Below are 14,651 nucleotides of genomic sequence, written 5' to 3' on the forward strand. Positions count from 1 at the left end.
TAAGTTAAAGTATATTTAAGTATATTTGTAACTCAGGGAACTAGTTAATTGGATATATATCTGTGTTCATAATATATCAAGGATTAGGAAGAAGGTGAGGACGGGTCTTACCTCTAAAAATACGCAGAAATTTCCAAGTGCATGAAAACCTGGAGGACAGAAGTTGGTAATCTAAAGATTCTGGATAGGCCAGGTGTGGCAGCTCATTCCCATAATTCCAGCACTTTGGGAGGCCGAGGCAGGTGGATCGCTTGAGGCCAGGAGTTTGTGAACAGCCTGGGCAACATGGCAAAACCCCATCTCTACAAAAAATACAAAAAATTAGCCAGGGATGATGGCATGCACCTGTGGTCTCAGCTACGCTGGAAGCTGAGGTGGGAGGATCACCTGAGCCCAGGAAGTTGAGGCTGCAGTGAGCCTCAATCAAGCCACTGTACTGCAGCCTGGCCAACAGGAGTGAAACCCTGTCTTAAAAAAAAAAAAGGTCCTAGATGAAGATGTTCCACTAATGATACCATTTTAACTATATTGGCAATTGAATTCTAGCCTCAACTTAGTAACCTTCTATTACTTTATACTTTGCTTAGTACAATCTATAATTAGCAGTCCTTAAAACCCCTCAGTAATGTTAAGTTTAAAAAAACACAACTCTAACAAATAAGCAATACTTCCACTTATGGAACTGTTTGATTTAAATGTTAGCAACTGATAATTTTATTTATTAAAAGCTACAGTAATTGAGCACTGAAATGGGAACAAAAACAAGCATAGCACAAATGCACCCCCTATTTACAGTCTTTTAAATCTTTTGTTTTGTCTCACATCGACTGTATTATTTACTATCATACATGAAAATAAAGTTATACTTTCCTTAAACTTTTTAGGAAACACCTTGCATTAGAGCAACTAAAATATATAAGCATGAACCACTCCAATAGAAAACAATTCCTAAATTACACATCTGGTGGGGGAAGTGATGCCTTTTTTTGAAGAAGAGGTAATTTTGTTTAATAAGTTAATTTATCCAGCTTTAAAAAATGTATCAAATATAATATTTCTAAATTGAACTCTTAATTTAAAAGAATTTAAATGATTCAGACATATCATTAAAGGGAATTCTCAGTCCTCAAGGGGTTGAAGGATTCAACAACATGGATTTCAATTGTGGTATTATCAAAAAGATGTAATAATCTCAAGAATATAAACTTAAATATAGAACAAGACATAAGCGCTCCAGTGAAGTCAATCTTATTTTCTCATTTTGAATAAAAGTATGACCTGGGGCCGGACGTGGTGGCTCATGCCTGCAATCCCATCACTTTGGGAGGCCGAGGTGGGCAGATCACGAGATCAAGAGATAGAGACCACCCTGGACAACATGGTGAAACCCGGTCTCTACTAAAAACACAAAAATTAGCTGGGAGTGGTGGTGCATGCCTGTAGTCCCAGCTACTCAGGAGGCTGAGGCAGGAGAATTGCTTGAACCCGGGAGGCAGAGGTTGCAGTGACGCAAGATTGCACCACTGTACTCCAGACAGGTGACAGCGTGAGACTCCATCTCCAAAAACAAACAAACAAACCAACAAACAAAAAGACCTGGGAGTTAAAATTAAACATGCTCATATCAGACTCAGTTCATAGCAAAAATTCATAAATCGGATCTAATTAAACTAAAGAGATTCTTCACAGCAGAATAAACTATCAACAGAGAAAACAGACAACCTACAGAATGGGAGAAAAAAATTTGCAATTTATGCATCTGACAAAAGTCTAGTATCCAGCATCTATAAGGATCTTAAATTTACAGGAAAAAAACCCAAATTTTCCCATGAAAAAGTGGGCAAAGGACATGAACAGACACTTTACAAAAGAAGACATACATGCAGCCAACAAACATGTGAAATAAAGCTCAACATCACTGATCTTTAAAGAAATGCAAATCAAAACCACAATGACATACCATCTCACACCAGTCAGGATGGCTATTATTAAAAAGTGAAAAAATAGCAGATGTTAGTGAGGTTGTGGAGAAAAAGGAACACTTATATGCTGTTGGTGGGAATGTAAATTAGTTCAACCATTGTGGAAGACAGTGTAGTGATTCCTCAAAGACCTCGAGACAGAAATACTATTCAACCAGCAACTCCATTACTGGGTATATAGCAAAGGAAAAAAAATGGTTCTATTATAAAGGCACATGTACACATATGTTCACTGCAGCACTATTCACAATAGCAAAGACATGGAATCAACCTAAATGCCCATCAATAATAGACTGGATAAAAAAAAAAAAAAAAACTGTTATATATACACCATGGAACACCATGCAGCCATATAAGAGAATGAGATCATGTTTTTGCAGGGACATGGATGGAGCTGGAGGCCATTATCCATAGCAAACTAACACAGGAACAGAAAACCAAATACTGCATGTTCTCACTTATAAGTGGGAGTTAAATGACGAGAACACATGGACACAGAGAGGAGAACAAGACACTTGAGGCCTATCGGAGGGTGGAGGGTGGGAGGAGGGAGACGATCAGGAAAAATCACTAATGGGTACTACGCTTAATACCTGGGTGATGAAATAACCTGTACAACAAACTCCCATGACCCAGGGTTGCCTATGCAACAAACCTGTACATGCACTCCTGAACTTAAGGGAAAAAAAGTTAAAAAGAAATAAGCCACTCGATGGTATGGAAAAAGATTTCCATAAATTTCCTTAGACTTAAAGGAGGAACTTGAAGTTACAAGATGTAAATTAATAAATTATAAGTTAAAATCTCCAACATTTATTTAGAAAATCACAGTCACAAAGTGAAGGATAGAAGAGACTCATTTATCAGCTGCCTGCCTGGAAAAAAGACAAAAACTTTTGCAGACTGTAACTTCAATGTGATTAAATCATATGCTCTTACTATCAAAAAAGCAAGTGTGCTTTGGGACTGTATTAATAGATGTGCAGTATCCAGGCAATTAGAAGAGAGCTCTATAAGGATATGATCATGTTTAAGATACCAAACACCAAACTTTAATATTTAAGGGACCAATAAGTTATAAATGAATCTAAAATTCTTTAATAAAGAGTAGAATACCTAGAGTGACAGATTCTTGCTCAACTTGCTCTCAAACTTCTCTTTCTACAGTAAAATATTTATGTTCATCAATACTATTGGAATTAGAACACTAAACATATCCGTAAAGTCTCCAAATAGCTAAAACTCTCTCTGCAACTCTCAACGGCAACACATTTAATTTTGGTAGGATACTTTAGGGGGAAAAAAAAGTAAATATCAAATTTCTACAAGTGTTAATTATAATTAAGTATCTCTGAGGTTCAAGCTCTAACATAGTGTAACTTTCCAAATAAGATTATCATGTTTTGACACTTGAAGTTCCAACTACTGGACTCCCACAGTGATGTACCAAATCAGTGAATTCCCAATTATTACCACAAGTATCCAGTTAGGTGCTAGACTAGTCCTCTTAGGAATGCAGTAAAGAAGGTTCCTGCGTGGTATGGAAAGGGAATGTTCATTTTTTCAGGCTACAATGCATATTTTTTTCCAGATGATAATAATAGCAATTTTGTAAACATTTTTATTCTCATAAATTTAGAAAATATTCTCGTGCCCTTATTTTCTGGCTACTGCTTCCTTCTCCATAACTTCCTTCTGTCTCCTTTAACTGGTCTCAAATATTTGATGTTAGCATTTTAGAACATATTTTAGTTTCTGACTTAGGTTAATTAAGAGAAATATCTTCCATATCATTATTAAAAGCTAAGTTTTATATATTTTGATATTATTTTCCTTTTCATAGGACAATGGCACCTTCATTAAATCAAAAAGCATTTATTAATATATTTATTTTCTTTTTGAGACAGAGTTTCATTCTTGTTGCCCAAGCTGGAGTGCAATGACACAATCTTGGCTCACTGCAACCTCCACCTACTGAGTTCAAGCGATTCTCCTGCCTCAGCCTTCCGAGTAGATGGGATTACAGGCATGCGCCACCACCCCCGGCTAATTTTGTATTTTTAGTAGAGACAGGGTTTCACCATATTGGTCAGGCTGGTCTCAAACTCCTGACTTTAGGTGATCCACCTACCTTGGCCTCCCAAATTGCTGGGATTACAGGCATGAACCACCGCGCCTGGCCCAAAAAAACATTTATTAAATACTTACTATGTAGGAATTCAGAGATGCTTTTCCATCTTGCTACTCTAGGAAGACTTACTAATAGAATAAACATCATAGTAATTCTAATTTTTCAAATGTCTACAACGTGACTCACTTTCAACAAATAAAGCTTTTGGAAAAACAGAAAGGGACAATTAAAATATAAATTAAAAAACAAAGAAAACTACTCTTCCTTGCCTTAAAGTCTGAAAGTGAGTAAAGGGAAAAACTTTTCAGAGGCCATCTGGTTTTACATTTCATTAATGAATATATGATTTCATTTTGTTCTAAATTAAATACACTTGAAATGCCTAAATATTCAATTATAAATTTGACGTGGGAAGTGTATTTACTTTCCTCTACAGCTATGGATATTAAGAATCACTTTTTACTCTTTGGGTCAGGGAACCTAAAGCTTAGAGGTCTTTCCTAAAATGCTCTCTCAAGATCTATCATATTAGTTTGTCCCTGCAAGCCTGCACCCATTCTCAGCCACATCACAATGCACCTGGACAGCAATCTCCAACATATGGCCTCCTACAAGAGCCTACATTCTAAAGTCCACTGACCACTTTCTGCTTCTCTGACAGTGAAAAACAGAACACAACCAAAAACTGCTCGATAAGATAATCTATAATCAATTAAACTTGTCATAATTTTCAAAATATTTTCTGTACTCATGTATTTCTCACTAAGCTCTTGCGCATGTTTAGTCACCAAAAATTATCACCCAATAGACATCAAATATCATTCACAACAGCTCTCAAATTTCTCTTTCTACAGTGAAACATTTATGTTCATCAATACTATTAGAATTAGAACACTAAACACATCCCTAAAGTCTCCAAATAGCTAAAACCTCACAAATCTCAACTGCAACACATTTAATTTTGATAGGATACTTCAGGGAAAAAAAACATAGGTATCAAATGTTCCACAAGTGTTACTTACAATTAAGTATCTCTGAGGTTCAAGCTCTGATATAATGTAACTTTGCAAATGAGATTATCATGTTTTGACACTTGAAGTTCCAACTACTCAACTCCCACACCTCTTCCCTCCACTTAATGGGCAAGTGCTGTATTCACTATTTTAACAAGTAGGAAGAAGCTGCCAGTAGGGGGAGAGGGAAAATAAAACATATGAAAAAGATCACAAAGTCAACCTGTTCTTTTAAATTGTATGACTGAATGCCTACTATGTAACCAGATACTGTGTAAAATATTAGGAATAAGAAGACAAGATGCAGCCTTTGTCCTAGGAATTTCAGAATCTAAAGAGGAGACAAGCACAAACAAATGATTACAGTACGTGGGATGTCTGAGGAACAACAGTGCCAACAACAAATATGAAGCTTCCCTTACGAGAAATCTGAGCTGTGTCATTAAGAGAAAAGGGCAGTTCATGAGAAGAGGAACAGTGGTACAAAGGCTCAGATGTGTAAAATATGATGTCATGGTAAAGATTTACAAATCTGAAGGAACACTATAGTAAGGAGGAATTTGAAGACGAGAATTTGACCAGGAGCCAGATCAGGAATATCAAGCATAGAGTTTGATCTACTTTCTGTAGGCTGATGGTTTTCTGTACTGAGTTCTTCAGATTCCTGGGTTCACAGAGCTGTTCAGGGCCACTCTGAAGAGGGGTAAGTAGGTGTCCCCAAGAATTCTACATCACATCTATCTTTGCATTAAACAGATAAACTCCATTTTAACTGCAAACTTCAAGTGGCGAGGTGAGGAGGGGGAAGCTTCCACTCCTTTAATAAAGTTTGAAATAGGTATCCATAAAAGAAGGGATATTAAGAAGGGGTGTAGATGGTCAGATTTGCACTTAAGAATGAACATACAGGTACTTTAAACTGATCATCAGAAAAAAAAAAAAAAGAACAGAGGCAGAGGGAACAATCAGGAAATAATTTTTGGAAGTGGTGAGATGACTCTGAAGAGTGAAAAGAATGGGCATGTCTAAACTGGGTTTTTGGGTAAAAGTGGAAAAAAATGGTAGAAGTTCTTGGTCTACAAGCTGAATGCTCTCAATGCAACAGGAAGCAAGCTGGTGAGCAGCAGTTAAGGAAGGGTATTGTGTGTGAGTGTGCACAAGTATGTGCACGTGTGCAAGTGGGGGTAGGAGTCAAGATCTTGAGAAGATGGTCCAAGTATTTTAAGAAAAGTCCCCATGACTCCAACCAAGATTCAAGGACTATACATGTCCTTGGTTGAGATTTACAAAATTGCTACACACATAGACAACATTATAGTCAGCCCCGCATGGGTATTCATGGATTCCAGCATCTGTGGATTCAGTCAATCACAGATCAAAATACTCAGAAAACAAAATGGATTGTTGTGTTTGTACTGAACATGTACAGATTAGTTTTCTTGTCAGTATTTCCTAAACAATACGGTATAATAACTACTTACATAGCATTCACATTGTAGTAATATAAATAATCAAGAGATGATTCAAAGTATATGGGAGGGTATATGTAAATTACGTGCAAACACTGCACTATTTTATATAAGAGACTTGAGGATCCACAGATTTTGATATCCATGGGGGGTCCTGGAACCAATCTCCCATAGATACTGAAGGACAACTGTAATTATATGATCATAGATTCTTCTAGAGCATCATTACTTGTTTTTCTAGTCTTTTCAATATTAAATGAGCTAAGAAAATCCATACTATTTTCACATTTTGAGAAAAATGTCTGGTCAGATTAGCATCTGTAAAGATGAATAAATGTTTTTAGTGCCTGTATTTACATTACAATTTTCTTTCAGAATACAAGCTGTTTTCACCAAGACTCTTCCATTTCTGCTTAAAAGATCCTGAGATCAATAGAGGCACCTGATATTTCACCTTTTGATGAGGAAACTGAAACACAAGAATAGTGAAAATGACTTTCATAAGGTGCAATCTATTTTAGCATGCTTTACGTGTTCTAAAATCAAAGGACACATCATATGTGGATATGCATCAAATGCAAAAAATGCTATACAGCTATTTGTGAATTTAGGGATTGCCAAGGTTGTCAGATAAATGCCACAAGAATGTCAACAGTCTTGTTTAATTCAGTCTCCTGGGACACAGAGACTACTGATATGACTCTGGGCTTAAAATATATGCAAGACACCATATATAAGAGTGGTTTTGCTTCCCATAGTTGAGTTATGACTTGCATCATACCATGTGGCATGTGTAATGGAGAGAGTAAAGAAGTGTATAAAGAATTGTAAAGCTACTGTAAATATATGTCTGCTCACTTGCTAGGTAATTATATTTTATTAGAATAAAAAACAACTGATGAGTAGTAGAAAAATTGAAGAGTACGGTTTGAAGAGCACTGTATTAGATGATCTTTAAGGCCTATTTTTTCTTTTACAATCCCGTGACTCAAAGAATAAACTGCTCAGGCTTGTTAAAACAATGACTATGGATTTTAGTTCATAAGAATGACTTGTAAGGAAGTAACAATGAAGTCTTAAAGTCTAAGTATTGACCTAAATTTGAAGAGAAATCACGAGCCAGATCAGGAAAATCAAGCAAAGAGTGTGATTTATTTCCCGTAGGGTGATGGTTTTTTGGGCCAATAAGAAAAATCATTTTTCTTCTGAAAGATAAACAGAAAAATAGTACATTAGAAATGCTATTCCTCCTTAAACTACTGAAGAGATAAAAAGATAACATGGTAAATCAGGAAACTTCAACAATGACTACAGGTGGGAGAAAGCGATTAATTAAATCAAGAAGACTCAAGCTTCTCTACAAGTTAGATCTGTTTCATGAGAAAGGATAAAATGTGTCTATGTTAATTAGAAAAACGGCTACAAGAGAGCTCGCTAACAGGCAAGTCAAGCCTTCTAATCCTATTCTCCACAAGCAAGCTGGCAAAATACAAATCATGAATACTTTTTATAGACAGCAGGAGGAGAGTCTCAATATGAAGACCTGGGCTAGACTAAGTTATGTAATAGCTAGAGGCATGGCTATAAAGTCATGTAACATCTCTGGGTATCCTTTTTCTTTCCACAAAATGAACTAATTGGATAAGCTATTGTCTAATGGTTCCCAATCAATAATGTTTTGATTCTCTGTCTCTCCAACTTGTTATAAAAATATAAAATTTGGATAGCAAACAATTTTTGTACTATGTTAGTATTACATGGATTTAATGCATAGTAAAAACTACTCTTAGAAACTTAATTTAGCCTATATGACAAATATCAAATGAACTTTAGTTGCCTTAAGAATATCTGCATCTGATTGTCTTAACTGACTCACGCTGAATTCAAACTCATATGTCCCAACTTCCCTATTTCTTTTAATACCACCATGTAATCAATCATTTTGAAAATTTTAGAGAAATCTTTGACTCCTCTTTTTTCTCTCTTATGTGCAGTCAGCAAATAAATCCTCATGATTTTTCCTTAAAATATATAAAATCTATCTTCCCTTCTCTCTTATCAAAATCCACTTTCAATTTATCTCCTAAATTACTGCAACTATGCCTCCATTTCCTTATTTGTTTAAATTTGTAAAAATAATGATATTGCTAAATACAAGAATTCACCTTTGTACTCATCTGCTCTAACTGTTCCTCAATATTTTCAGGATAGCATGCAATAATCTTTAGCTTGACTTGAGGATTTTACAAAATTTGGCCTTACCCTGCTCTTCCATCTTCTCTCTATTTGCCAACATGAACTCTATACAATGTCGCTTTTTTCCTGCTTCCCACTTGCCCTGTGCCTGGCCCATTCCTGCCCAAAAAGCCAACATTCTCATTTCACTCCATTTCATGCTGTTTCCCCTCCACTTCTCTCCACTGGGATGTCATTCTTTGTTATCAATGCCAATTCTTCCTATCCTTCAGGATCCAGGCCATGCCCGGTCACCTTCCTTTGTGAAGCCTCCTCTCTTATAGTCCAGATGGACCTTGCTATTCAACTTCCAAAGTTCTTGTCCATATCACTTACTTAAGTGTATTTACTTACTGATGTATAAAATACCGTGATTCTTTTTAAATCACTCTGCATGAAACCTTTTACTACTCCAGGTCTTTCTGGCTCTTCTCCACTACCTGCAATTCCTTCAGATAACTTTATGGTTTCTATACCTTTATCAGATTTTTATTTAAGATATAATCTTCTCTTGAAGCTGCCTTACTTGACTACTATATCTTCAATTACTACCTAACCCTGCACTCAATTTCCTTTTTCTCTTTTATATTTTTATACTTAGCACTTCCTGGTATTTAGTATATTACACATTTTATTCTGTAGTGTGTCTGTCTCTTACTCTAATAGATTCTAAGCTCAACAAGGGAAGAGATTTTTGTCTCTTTTGCTCATTAATGCCACTCTAGTTCCTAGAAGAGTGCCTGGTATTTGGCAGGTGCTCAAGAAATATTTTTGAATGAATTCATATTTTAAAAACTGAAAGCAACATTAATAAAAGTGGTTAATAACAAAACAAATACTAATATACAATTAAGAACTTACTATATGTTGGGCAATGTACAGGTAATGCATAAAATAATCCTGTTATTATCTATTATTACCTACTTTCTTCTTTGCCATATAAAGCAGGGCTTACAAAGGTTAAATAATTTTCCCAAGAACACATTCTTAATAAATGTACTAAAAATAAACTCTAGGCTTATTTGCTATTGAAAATATGTCAAAGGCTGAGCTTATCCAACTGTAAAAAACTAAATGCAAAACAAGATTTTTGAGGAGATATGAGGGAAGAACTCCTCAGACAGCTACCTGTAAAACCTTTTCCCCCAGTGGCTAATACTTTAATTTGTTGTCCTCTTTTTTGTGTAAGTTATCTTATAATGTTCCATAAACTTCTGCACTTTATTCCTTACCCAGGCTTAACGTTCAAGAAGAGAAAATCTTCTGACTAATGTTATGACTTCATTAAGGAGTAAAAATTCCATCTTAAAAATGAGTTCTCAGTTCTCATGTAAAAGACAAGAGCAGAATGAGTAGTCACAGTTCTCACAGAGTGAGGTAAAGCAATCATCAAGGGAGGAGGGGGAAAGTAAAGAATGCTTTATTCATAATTACCTAACATTTTCCAGCATGAGAGGGGAAAGAGGAAGTCTATTTTCAGTGACAATGATTACTCTAAAAATATTAACATGCAAGGGGAAAATTTTCATTCTGAGAGTTACTACTATACTGAGTTCTCTTTCCCTCACAGAGTGACTTAAAATTCCCAGGGTAGAGAGGTAATCTAGACAGATGCGCTTGCCCTGTGTCTTGAAAATGGCAACATCCAGGAATCATGGGAGTTTAACCGAGGACACCCTGGAAAGAATTTCTCAGCACCAGGACAGTCTCTAAGAAATATCAAGTGGCAGAGTGGATACTTATATCCTCAGGTGTCTGCAGTAAGGCAGAGATTAGAGCTATAAAGGCTTATTAGAATATTTGTTATGCTGAATGCATAAACAAGATGTAGTGAAACTGAAGCTCAATTACCTACTAAAAGGGTTATAGACCAAAAAAAAAAAAAAAAAAAGCCTAATTCTTCCTTTTTTCTACCTAATCCAGATTCTTTCCTGCAATGTCTCTATAATTTTAACTGGCTTATGTAGCACAGGCAAAATTATATATTGTACAATTCAGTCTCATCTTCATTTTAAACATTTTAGACAAAAATATATTAGTTCCCTACTTCTACACATGCATATATGAGAAAATGGTCTGGCAACCCTTAGGTTGGGACACTCAGCAGGTCATGGCATTCAGAGCAAATTGATTTTTATTAAGATAATTATAAGAACATGATTTTAAAAAGTATTTTGTGTCTCCCTCTTTCTTTTGTATTTTCAGAAAACCATATGAACTGGACCTGGGGGCATGCACCTGTAATCCCAGCTCCTTAAGAGGCTAAGGCAGGATGATGGCTTGAACCCAGGAGTTTGAGAGCTGCCTAAGCAACATAGCCAGACTCTGTCTCTATCTATTAAAAACGAACCATATGTAAAATCACATAGTTGTTCCTGAGATCTGCCATTCCATAATTTAGTTCTCTGCTAGTTCTATGGCACCCAATTGTCACACGACTGACTAGCCAGATGCAGGAGGTACTCACTTGTCAGGCCAGCAAGTAACCACAAATACCATTTATTTGGTCCTTAACAAGATTGAGACAAAGTGGTTACAAGTGAATCAAAATGGAGGAGATAAATACTGTAACAACTGGTTATAGATATCACATTTTCTCATGTTTATAGTTCTATTTGAATAATCCTTACCTCTTTTTAAAAACTCCATAGACATTGAGAATTGATAAAAATCTATCTCCAGAAAAATACAGCTATACATAAGTCAGCACATCACTTTAGCAAATTCACAAATCTTAACAATCTAATCCATGTGTCATAAGCATAGACAACAAAGAAAATATTTGAGAGGGTGTAGGATGACTTGGAGTTGAAGTTTGGGAGAGAGATTAACCATTAAATTAGGAATAAATTTATACTTGACAAACAAGCGTCAACTGTCTCCACTGTCTTACCAGCAGCTCAGTCCCTTACTGCTCTTCCTGGATCATGTCCTGTTGGCTGCTGCTGAGCCCATCTCCTGCATCCAAGCGTCGTAACTCAACAGGAGCAAAGGCAAGTAAACAATCTTGAGAGGGTGTGCTGCTGAATGTTTGCCAGCCTAGAGAAGACAGAGTTTGAACATTTTTAAGTTAGCAAAAAGGAACAGGGTATATACACCTGATATAAAGAGTTTTAAAGGTTTTAGATACCTATAATTGGATATTTCCATTACACAGTGGCTGTTAAAAAACTTAGAGGATCTTTCTCAAAGCAATGACACTCTTAAATGTACCATAATAAAATTCTAATATTTGTAGAGCATTTGAAATGCCTAAAGCATCTTTAGTCTTCACATCTTCACCGCAATAATCAATGAAGCTTAAGGCCAGTGGCTTATATTACTTCATCTGTTGAATACAGTGGTTCACAGTGTGGCTCACAAGAGTATCACCTAGGTACGAAGCTGAGGATTTTGCTGAGATTCTGACTTGTTGAGCTAAGAGGAAACTTTTTTCTCCAGGTGACTTTAAGATGAAGTCAGGATTGAGAATCATTAAGTCCCTGTACTTCATAAGATGTGGCACTAACTAAACTCATAAATAGCAAGTATTCATTCAGTATATGCCATGTCAAGGTAATATGCTAAGTGCAATGGAAAAGGTAAAACATTATAACATGTGGTCTCTGTGCTCAAGGGTTTTAATTTAGCTGGAGAGACTGGATATATACTTTAAAAGGACCACCCAATAAGATACCTCCTTTAAAAACATAACCCAAGGAAGACTTAATTGGCAAAGATGTAGTAAAAACATTGGGTGCTACAAATAAGTGGAAATGACTATGCACTGAAACAAGGGAGTAGGTTAAAAACATAAGAGAAGTTCACTGAGTTCCAAGGGCAGTGAGAAAAGAGGAACAGGGAGAAAGCATTGTTTTGAGGCAAAGATACAGCTGCAGCAAATTGGAGGAGATTAAAAAGCTCTCTCTGACTGCAGAGTGTCTACAAAGACGCATAAGAAGAATTTGGAAAGACCGATTTGAAACAGAATCTAAAGAGTTTTGATAAAATGGCTAAAGGAGTTGGTCCATTTTCCTGAATATATGGAAACAGTACTGGAATATCCTGAAATAGTATCTGGAATAGTATTGGAAGCTGTTGAAGCTCAGGTTCCAGGGGTTCTTGGTAAATGCTAGACACTATTCTAGATGCACTACATGTGTTACCTCATTTACCACTCAAAAAATTCTGGTGAGATCATTATCATCATTATCATCATCATCATCATTATTACTCCCATTTTACAGAGTAAGAAGGGAGGTCTCTTAATTTTTTCTCAAAGTCACATGCCTAGAAATAGTAAGCTGAGACTGGGACATGTTGTTTTTTTAGAACCATGGCATCATAAAAGTCATATGTTAAGATTTAAGGGGTGTTTTGAGATATAATTCACATACCATAAAATACATCCTTGTAAAGAATATGAGTCAGTGGGTTTTACTATATTAAAAAAATTATGCCACTGTCACGTATCATTACTATCAAATTCTACAATATTTTCATCACTCTGTCACCTTCCCCCCAAAAAACCCAGTACCCATTAGAAGCCAGTTTTCATTCATTCCTCCCCTGGGCCTTGGTGACCACTAATCAACTTTCAGTCTCTATGGGTTTTCCTATTTTGAACGACTTTATATATATGAAATTATACAAAATTTGGCCTTTTATGTCTGGTTTCTTTCACTTAATGTTTTTAAGGTTTATCTGTGTTGTAGCATGGGTCTGTACTTTATTCCTTTTTATGACTAATATTCTATTGTATTGATATACCATATTTCCTTTAGCTATCAATGATGGACTTTTGGGTTACTTCTACTTTTAGCCTCATAAATAATGCTTCTTTGGATATTCACTTCAAACTTTTAAATTGTGATAAAATATATGTAACATAAAGTTTGCCATTCAAACCATATTTAAGTATACTATTCTGTGGCATTAAGTACATTCACATTGCTGTGCAACCATCACTGCCACCCATCTCCAGAACTTCTTCATCTTCCTAAACAGAAATTCTATGCTCATTAAACAATAACTTCCTATTTGCTCCTCCTCCTAGGCCCTGGCAATCATTATTCTACTGTATGCCTCTATGAATTTGACAATTCTAAGTACCTCATGCAATTGGAATCATATAATATTTTTCCTTGTGTGATTGGCTTATTCCGCTTAGCATAAGGTATACAAGATCCATCCATTTTCTCGCATGTGTGAGAATTTTCTCCCTCTTTAATAGTCCATTGTATGTCTATACCACATTCTGTTTATCCATTAATCCATCTGTAAGCATTTGGGTTGCTTCTACCTTTAGGTTATCGTGAATAATGCTGCAACAAACATGGATATATAATGTTTATAAGTTGTTGTGTGGGCATATGTTTTCAATTCTCTTGAGAGTGGAATCCCTAAGAGTGAAACTACTGGGTCTTATGGTAATTCCATACTTAATCTTTTGATGAACGGCCAAGCTGTTTTGCAAAGTGGCTGCACCTTTTTACATTCCACTAGCAATGTGTCAGGGTTCCAATTTTTCCACATCCTCACTAACATCTGTTATTGTATGTTTTAAAAATTATATCCATCCCAGTGAGTGTGAAGTGGTAGAAGATTTAGGCGTTATAAATAATCATATGCAAGATATTGGCTTATTGCAGTACTCAAGTATAAGTGATAGTTGGAATAAGAGGGTGGCAGAATAAATGAAATAAAATGATCAAACAGAAATATTACTGATAAAGAAATGAATGACATTTAGTAACATTTTAAATGTAGGGAGAAAAAAGAATGATTCAATTATAGTGATAAAGCTTTTGAGTTTGGTTGTCTGGAAGAATGATGGTATTAA

The 14,651-nt window shown here is 35.7% G+C and overlaps 1 protein-coding gene across 6 annotated transcripts in view; it reads right to left on the reverse strand.

Moving 5' to 3' along the window:
- The window catches only part of TET2 (tet methylcytosine dioxygenase 2), a 132,451-nt gene that overhangs the window by 75,899 nt on the left and 41,901 nt on the right, over positions 1-14,651 (reverse strand). For 5 of the 6 annotated variants that reach the window (XM_050791470.1, XM_050791473.1, XM_050791472.1 and 2 more), the window contains one exon: positions 11,724-11,869. The exons of the other annotated variant lie outside the window; for it this stretch is intronic. The gene's annotated coding sequence lies outside the window, so the exon portion shown is untranslated. The remainder of the gene's footprint in view (positions 1-11,723; positions 11,870-14,651) is intronic. 6 annotated transcript variants of the gene reach the window in all.

The sequence above is a fragment of the Macaca thibetana genome, chromosome 5, assembly GCF_024542745.1.
Source record: "Macaca thibetana thibetana isolate TM-01 chromosome 5, ASM2454274v1, whole genome shotgun sequence".
In the NCBI taxonomy this organism is placed as follows: domain Eukaryota; kingdom Metazoa; phylum Chordata; class Mammalia; order Primates; family Cercopithecidae; genus Macaca; species Macaca thibetana.